Consider the following 9,828-nt stretch of genomic DNA (forward strand, 5'->3'; position numbering starts at 1 on the left):
CCCGAGCAGAACTAGCCCGTGACGCTCCAAATTAACCTGTTAATCGATACCAGTCCCAGGAAACAGTGCTAGTATCACAGGAAGACAGAATATCACAGCAACAGAGGTCTCTTTATTATAGAGTAGGAGCCCAGTCATGTTGGGCTGCGGACAGATCCCGAGCTCACAACTGCATTACAAAAGGAAAGCGGAAGCCAAGACTTGGACCAAACATCACAGGCGCGACTTGGGAACTAGGCCGAAAACCCTAAAACTCATCGTAGCCGGCTTGCTCCTGGAAGAACTCCTCGTCAGCGGGATCCGCTTCATCTTCTTCAACAACTGGGGGGGATTATTTATATACAGCAAGGGTGAGTACGGGAGTACTCAGCAAGCCATGGGAAATAAGTGTTTAATGCAGGCTTCAAGGAAAGGCTGTTGTTTTTGCAATTGATTTTATTTAAACTCTTTTCTGAAACAACTAAGTGAGTGCTTCTCAAACGATACAGATGAGACAGTGCGTCTCGTCTGGTCGAAGTATGTGCAAGGTATCAGTCTTTTGAATTGATCAAGGTTGGCACCCGGCCAACGGCTTTTAAACGGCCACCTGGGCCTGGATGATCCCATCAGCCGCAGATTTTCCAAACATCAATCCCAAACCACATCAGCAAATTTCACAAAGCAGTAGTCAAACAAAACTACGCTAGGAATCACCTCACATCCGCCCATGACCGTGGGCACGGCTGTTCGAACAGTTTAATAACCTCTGCAGAGGGGGTACACTTTACCCACACGACATTACTAACCCAGATCATCCAGCCCGTGCAGAACGGCCACGACTAGAGACCTTAAGGCTTTCATGACAAGGCATTTGGAAAGCCGACACAGGTTCACCATATGCCAACGAGAGGGGTCCCAGACCAACACTAGATGAGGTCCCAGACCATACTGTGCCAAGAAACCCGGGGGTCCTCCCCGACACCACCCCGTTGAATCCACATGTCTCTTGGCATCATGGCTCCCCCGATTAGCTAGTTACTTAGCCAGGGGTGTCCCATTCCACCCATGTGGTCGTACTTGTCTTATGTTCGGATGAAATTCCAAGGAAACGGTCCTTAAGTGCAAGAGCGGGAAACCGTACACCCGGTACGTTCCCCGGTCCGCGATTTTGGAAATTCATTTAGGTTCGCAAGCACCGACCCTGGTGTCAGGTTTTCCAAGTCTTTTATAAAACCCATGTTTTACCCAAGATGTTTCTCAGATTTTAAGTTTGAAGGCGACCGTCGTTACTCGTGCAGAGTGCACGATTGCCGAGGCGTAACTAGGTGGTTACAAGGGAACATGGTATAAGAATTTCGATGGAAGGGTCAAATGCAACAAGTTAGGTAGGTCCGCCAATCTGCCTTGCAGACGGGACAAGCAGATTAAGTGCAATCCTATTAATGCATAATATTTTTCAAGCAACATAATTAAGTTCAAATATAGGCTCAAGATGTTCAAAGGTGGCTTGCCTTGCTCGAGATCTTGAGCTTGATCCTCGAAATCCTCGCACTGCGGGTCTTCGGGCTCCGAAACTACACGCGAAACGGGACAACTCAGCAAACGGCAAAAATAAAGCCCTATTATTGACCTCTAAGCGTGCCATTATATAGATCTCGAGATTTGAGGAATTTTGGAAGTTGAACAGAGTCAAACGGACTTACGGTTGGGAAGATATTGAATTTCTAAGATTATTGGATTTTTGGTCTAAAGGAAAAGGATTTATTTAAATCCTTTTTGAAAAAGAAAAGAAAAGAAAAGAAGGAGGGAGGGAAATTAGACTTTCCTTAGGCGGCTAGGGCGCGGCCCGAGAGAAAGGGGCGGCTCGGCCGAACTTAACGGGCCGGCCGGCCCGAGAAGGCGGCCCAAAACATGCGCGCGGGCGGGGAGGAGAGAGAGAGAGCCGGTGGGCCGGGTCCATCCCGCGTGGTCCCGGGTGGGACTCGCTTGTCGGCGACTTGGCTCACCGTGAGCGAGGTGCACGCAGGGTGTGCTAGGGTTTGGGGAGGGAGGCGCGGCGCATGCGCGCGGTTCACGGAGGACGCGGTGCGGCGGGCCCACGCGCAGCCTCACGGCTCGTGGTGGACCGCGCGCGCGAGTGGGGCGGAGGGAAAGCGGCGGACCGGGGTCAGCTTGACTCGGACGCGGCCGAGGTGGCGCCGACGTGGCGCTTACGTGGCTGCCACGCGGGCCGGCGGGAGGTAGATGACGACGTCGGCCGGAACGGACGGCGGACGACGGTGGCAGGCGGCGTAGCGAACCACGGCGATACAGTCGAAAGCGAGCACACCGGGAAGTTGCTCGGGACGAGGGGAGACGAGCCAACGGCTCGGATTCGCCGGAGGATGCTCGACGGCGGCGGATTGCGGCGGGGGCAACCGGCGGTGGGAGAAGGGGGAAACGGCGAAGGTGTGACGGGAGACCGATTCGGGCGAGCTAGAGCATCTACGCGACTCCGGGAATCCGTTGCTAGCGTCGGATTGGGCGGAGCTACGCCGAGCGAGGCCAGCGACGAGCGGGCGCTACGGAGCACGGGCGGCGACGGTGGCGAGCACACAGCGAGCGGCTGCAATGGTCGGGGCGGCGCTAGCTAGCTACGAGGAGGCTACTCGTGCTACTACCCGAGTCTAAGGGGAGGAGATGGAACGAGGATGGAGAACGGAGGGAGGCACTACTGAGACGAGGTGGGGCGCTGTGACGAGAGGCTGACGGCACGGGAGTGATCACTCCGGCCTCGGGCCGAGGTAGAGGAAGAAGAGGGCGCGCCCGAAGTCCCCTTCCGCGTCCTAACGCACACCGGCTGCTTCGGCACACGTGACGGCGGCGGTGACGGCGGGGGCGGGACAGAGGGGACGGCAATGGCGCGGTGGAGCGAGGGCGAATGGTAGAGGAAAGGAAAGGGGGGAGCTTGGGTTTATATGGGCGACAAAGTCGGTTTGGGAGAGGGGAACCGACATTGGACGGTCAAGCCAGTGATCGGGCGCTCCGGCTAGTGGCCAAATCGTCCACAGGGAGGAGGGGAATGACGCCAGCGAAGGAAGAGAAAAAGGGAAAAGGAAGGAAGAAAGGGGGCTTGCCCATTGCCACTTTGGGAAAAGAAGGAGGGAACGGGGGCGACGCGGCAGAGGGAGGAGGAGCTCTGCCTCCGTCCCTTGGAGGCTAGCGCGCGGAGTGGCGGAGGCCGGGTCGATGACGACGGCGATGACGGCGGGGGCGGTTTGGAGTGGAGCGACGACACGGGTGGCAGGCACGGGCAGGCGCGGCAGGCGCGGCAGGCGCGGACGGCAGCGGCGAGTGGCCGGTCGGCCACCACGGCGCGCGCGCGCGCGGGCGGCGCGGCGATTTGGGTGGCATCGGTGGGAACGGCAGCGAGAGCGGAGAGGGAGGGCTCGGCGCGGCTCATGGGCAGAGCGGGAGAAAGAGAGAGAGAGAGAGAGGGGGAGATGGGGAGGGGGGAGATGGGCCGAGAGGAATTCGGCCCATCGAACCTGAGGGAGGCAAAATAGACTTCTGCGGAGGGATTTGATTTGGGAAGGATTTAGATTCGGGATTGAACTTTGACGATAGATCGGGGATAGACAACAAGCAAGGAAACAGATTTCGCAATTAGGGTTTTTAAGAGATAGTTTTCCCGCTAGGCGCCACGACGGAACGGGCGCTACACGTTCTTTATATGGATGGAAAGCTAAAAAGATAACCTTTCCAATGGTTCTGGTCCCACATCCAAATTCTTTCCGAGTCAATAGGAATCGACCGAACAAGTTGATGTCCAGAATCTGTCCCGGTGTTGCGTCACCGTATTTGGACTTTTGGGCCGTGTATCGCGTTGGAACTCATTAGCGTTGCGTCGAGAGCGGGTTGCAAGACCCTAAACTCTATATATAAGTACCGCCGCCATCTTTAGGTCTTTGGGTTTTGCTTAGATTAATCTGTCGAGAACAGTTTCGCCGCTAGATCGGTTTGTAAGACCACAACTCGTGAGCTTAATCATTCATCTGCAATTTTGGTTGTTTTCTGTCTCGTTCTTCTTTGTGTTCTTCGATTGGCAAACAGGGATTAGCCTTCTCGGCGAGGTCATCCGCGTTTCGACACGGGTGATAACCAGAGGAGACGTGGTGCTGCGATTGCGGGGCTCAAGAGCGTGCGCGTTCAAGAAGACAGATCGATTTGTGTCGCGACTCCGCCCAAATCGTTGTTTATCAAAACATTTCGGAAGATCGGGAACCCTAGTGCACATCAAGTGGTATCAGAGCTCTAGGTTCACCGTCAGGTTCGCTCAGTTTCTTTGCCCTAGATTAGTTTTTGTTTTTCGTAATTATCCTAGAGTCTACAGAAAAGCCAAAAAAAATTTAGTCGTTAGTAACCTTAACCTAGACCGTGTTTAGCCTTTGCATGATTCTTTTTCAGAGTCCGTAGTGTTGAGTTTGAGTCCTAGTTTAAGTTCCTATTGCTGGTCTAGTGCGTGTTTTAGTCTAGTCGTGTGTTTTTTCCTTTATAACCCTATCCTTTGAGAGCCATTTCCGCCATCATAAACACCCAATTCCAGATCACCACGCATCACCACAACATCCTACAAACTCCGCTGCCACCATATCCCAATTCCACCGCAAAATAGGCTAGGTTATATCCCCTTTGGAAAACTTAGCCAGAAGCCAAAACTTCAAACAGCCATAACTTTTGCATACGGACTCGGAATCAGGCAAATTTTAACTTTTCAGATAAGAGAAAAAAATTCTAAAATTTGGCTTGCAAAATTGTCTGTTCGAGCCCACAAGTTCCTGCACCTTGTTTATAGTGGTTTCAGAAAATTCCATAGGCCACATATCAACTCCGATTTAGCTGTAACTTAGAGGTGTGCCTATTTTCGTGTTCTGGAAAAAGAAAAAAATATCAAAAAAATAAAAGAAAAAAAAAGAAAAGTTGATTTCCACTACTGCATTAAGCTCACGACGTGCTCCGTTGAGCTTATCTGCCAGTTCGGTTTTGTTGTTTTTGCTAAAACTCGCCGAAGCTTGCCTGCAAGTCCTTCTTTGCTATTTACTAGTGTCATTTTCCTTGAACCATTATTGTTACCACTACTGTCTAATACACGAGTAGACCAGCAACTAAGGGCAAGTGACTTGGGATTTTTATTCAGCATTACTATCTGTCATTGGATTGTGTACCACTCATATACATATATTTGGCCTTCCTAGCTCCACATATTTACTTCTGGACAGCACAGGTTCTTGATCCCTGCATCGCTGACTACGCCTTCCAGGTATCCTTTGCTTTGCTACTAAGAACCTTATAAGAGCTTGGTTAGGTACTCCATATTGCTGAGAATCGTTGAGAGGCACCACTACACCTGCGTAGTAGATTATTAGGGATAACCTTCACCGTTTGTTTCTGTTTTGGTGTTTCAATGGCAGGTAACGAAGGTGAGAAGAGTCCCCAGGATTTTGCTGACTATGTCAGCTAAGAGCAACTATGAACTCTCCAAGAAAAAGGACATCACGGAGGCCGTTGGAAAGTCTGTGCAAGATGCCTTCACTAAACTCAGCTTCCTGAACCACATGGAGAGGTTGGACAAACGGATATCCACGCTAACTGATCGGGTTGCCGCGTTGGAGACACCTTCCAATGAGGAAGTGGTGAGTGGTGACGACGATGCTCATCCGGAAGATACGGTGTATGATTCCAGTGGCTATATTGACACACCAGCTACAAGGCAAGCACAGCTACGACGTCACCTACGCACAAACCGCACAGGTATGGGTGGCACTCGCCACCAACAAGGTAATAATAATCGTGTGCCCGATTATCCTTATGCTATGGTTATGTTTAAAATACCATCTTTTTCGGGATATTATGATGCTGAGAAATACCTTGATTGGGAGATGGCAGTAGAACAAAGTTTAATGCCCAACTTATACCTGAGCAACATAGAGTTAGACAAGCCAGTAGTGAGTTCAAGGATTTTGCTATCATGTGGTGGGCTGGGTTGTCTGATGAGGGGGTACTACCTACTACTTGGGAAGAACTTAAGGTAGCTATGCGCGATAGGTTTGTTCCTCCATCTTATCATAGAGATTTGCGCAAGAAACTGATGCGTTTGGAACAAGGGGATAAATCTGTACAGGATTACTATGGTGAGCTACAAAAGGGTGTGAGACGCTGTGGCATAGTGGAGGGGGTCGAGGATGCTATTTGTTGTTTTTACTCTTGTTTGAGGGAGGAAATTCAGAATATTGTTGATTATAAAGAATTTAACTCTGTCAACCAGTTGTTTCGGTTTGCTATGCTTGCAGAGAAGGAATTGCAGGGGCGTGACCATCAGGGCAAGAACAAGGCAAGTACATACACTCCGCGCACGACGCCATCTGCGGGACTGCCCAAGGCTGTCTCTTTTCGGGTGCATTCCCAGCCAGCGAGCAAGCGACCAGCTGCATCTGGAGCTTCTACGGCACCAAAACCATCTCCACCAAGCAGAGTCAGGTAAAGGTTCTTCGCAGATACCTGCCAAGAGTTCCTCATCTATCGCCTCGACGGGACGCATTCAGTGCCACCATTGCCAAGGGTTTGGGCATGTGCAGAAAAAGATTGCCCTAGTCAACGGGCCTATGTTGCTACAGAAGATGGCTACATCACCACCTCCGACGTGAAAGAGGAAGAGGAGGAAGAAGAAGTTGAGGATGAGGATGGCGAAGTCTTTGGTCATGATGACACATCGGATTACAGGACCATCATTGTGCAGCGGGTGCTCAGCACGCAGGTACAGTAGCCTGAGAGGTTGCAACGCCATAATTTGTTTCAGATTTTCTTTGTCATCAACAACCATCGTGCACGTGTGATCATTGATGCAGGTAGCTGCAATAATTTGGTGAGTTCTGATTTGGTCACTAAGCTTGGCTTGACAACACGTACACATCCACATCCTTACCATATTCAGTGGTTAAACGATTCCGGAAGAGCAAAGGTAACACAGGTTTGTAGGGTTTCATTTTCCATTGGCTCATATGCAGATTCTGTTGATTGTGATGTGGTTCCTATGCAAGCTTGTTTACTTTTGCTGGGTCGTCCTTGGGAACATGATAATGATGCTACACACCATGATAGGAGTAATAAATACACTTTTGTGCATAATGAAAAGAAAATTACTTTTCTACCTTTTACCCCTGCTGAAATTGTAGAAGCTGATAAAGAGCGAGCTGCTAGTTTGAAACTTGATGAGTCTGAAAATCAGCAAGTGGCTAAATCTGTTTTTCCACCCAAAAAGGATAAGCTTTCACCTAGTTCTAAGGTTGAGGGAATTAAGTTGAAGGGTGGTGTTATGCTTGCTACGAAATGTGACATTGCTGTAATTTCAGATAATGATATGTGCTATTTCTTGATATGCAAATAAGCCTTGGTTTCTCTAGATGATATTGCTCGTTCGATACCTCCTGTTGTTACTAACCTTTTGCAGGAGTATGAGGATGTCTTTCCAGCTGAGATATCCCCGGGATTGCCACCTATGAGAGGGATAGAGCATCAAATTGATTTGATTCCAGGAGCATCATTGCCAAACCGTGCTGCTTATCGAACTAACCTAGAGGAGACTAAGGAAATTCAGCGGCAAGTTCAAGATCTTTTGGACAGCGGGTATGTACGTCAAAGCCTTAGTCCTTGTGTAGTTCCTGTAATTTTGGTTCCTAAGAAAGATGGTTCTTGGCGAATGTGTGTTGATTGTAGAGCCATTAATAATATTACTATCCGATATTGTCATCCTATTCCTAGGTTAGACGACATGCTTGATGAGTTGTGTGGTTCTATAATTTTCACAAAGATTGACTTGCGTAGTGGCTACCACCAAATTAGAATGAAACTTGGAGATGAATGGAAAACAGCTTTCAAAACTAAATTTGGTTTGTATGAGTGGTTAGTAATGCCTTTTGGTTTGACTAATGCACCTAGTACTTTCATGCGCTTAATGAATGAGGTTTTAAGGCCTTTTATTGGACGATTTGTGGTAGTTTACTTTGATGACATATTGATTTACAACAAGTCTTTTGATGAACACATGGATCATTTATGTGCTGTTTTTAATGCCCTACGTGATGCACGTTTGTTTGCTAACCTTGAAAAGTGCATCTTTTGCACGGAACGAGTTTCTTTTCTTGGATATGTTGTTACTCCAAAGGGAATTGAGGTGGATGAGACGAAAATTGAAGCCATAAAGAGTTGGCCGGTTCCCCAAACCATCACATAGTTGAGGAGTTTTTTTGGTCTTGCAGGATTCTATCGCCGTTTCGTCAAAGATTTTAGTACCTTTGCTGCACCATTGCATGAGTTGATGAAGAAAGGGGTGGTCTTCCATTGGGGAAAGACACAGGGGAAGTCGTTTGACACTTTGAAGAACAAGCTTACACACGCACCATTGCTACAACTTCCAAACTTTGGTAAGACTTTTGAGTTAGAATGTGATGCTAGTGGAGTTGGCATTGGAGGTGTGTTGATGCAAGATGGTAAGCCTGTTGCATACTTTAGCGAGAAGTTGCATGGTCCTGTTTTGAATTATTCCACGTATGATAAGGAATTGTATGCTCTTGTACGTTCTTTAGAGACGTGGCGTCATTATTTGTGGCATAAAGAATTTGTTATTCAGTCCGATCACGAATCGCTTAAATATCTTCGGTCTCAAAATAATTTGAATCGTAGACATGCTAAATGGGTTGAATTTATTGAATCTTTTCCTTATGTTATCAAACGCAAGAAAGGGAAAGATAATGTGATTGCAGATGTTTTGTCTAGGCGCTATACTTTCTTGTCCCAACTTGATTGTCGGATTTTTGTACTTGAATCAATTAAAGAACAATATGCGCTTGATCCTGATTTTAATGAAGTGATGTTAAATTGCAAAGAGGGACGTACTTGGAAAAAAATTGTGATCAATGGTGGATTTGTTTATAGAGCTAACCGTCTATGCATTCCAGTTGGTTCCGTTCGTCTTTTGATAATACAGGAAGCGCATGGAGGAGGCTTGATGGGACATTTTGGAGCTAAGAAGACGGAAGATGTTTTGGCCATGCATTTCTTTTGGCCAAGGATGAGAAAAGATGTTGAGAGGTTCGTAGCACGTTGCACCACTTGTCAGAAAGCTAAGTCTCATTTGAATCCACATGGTTTGTATATGCCTCTTCCTGTACCTTCTATTTCTTGGGCAGATATTTCTATGGACTTTGTTTCGGGATTGCCCAGAACTAAGAGGGGGAGGGATAGCATTTTTGTTGTGGTGGATCGTTTTTCTAAGATGGCACATTTCATACCATGTCATAAAAGTGATGATGCTGTTCATATTGCTGATATGTTTTTCCATGAGATTGTTCGCTTGCATGGTATGCCTTCTACTATTGTTATAGATCGAGATGCAAAACTCTTAAGTCATTTTTGGCGCACGCTATGGAACAACTTGGGTACAAAGCTATTGTTTTCTACATCATGTCACCCACAAACAGATGGACAAACAGAGGTAGTCAACCAAACTTTGGGTACCATATTGAGGGCTATTTTGAAGAAAAATTTGAAGATGTGGGAAGAATGTTTGCCTCATGTGGAGTTTGCATACAATCGGGCAACACATTCTACTACCAAGGTAAGTCCTTTTCAGATAGTGTATGGTTTCAACCCTCGTGCTCGAATTGATATTTTGCCTTTACCTACTAGTGAGAGGGTTCATAATGATCCTAAGGCACACGCTGAATTTATTCTGAAAATGCATGAGTCAACTAACCTCAACATTGAAAAGATGACTGAAAAGTATAGAATTGCTGGTAGTAAAGGTAGGCAAGA

The sequence above is a fragment of the Oryza sativa genome, chromosome 11 (assembly GCF_034140825.1).
Source record: "Oryza sativa Japonica Group chromosome 11, ASM3414082v1".
Lineage (NCBI taxonomy): Eukaryota > Viridiplantae > Streptophyta > Magnoliopsida > Poales > Poaceae > Oryza > Oryza sativa.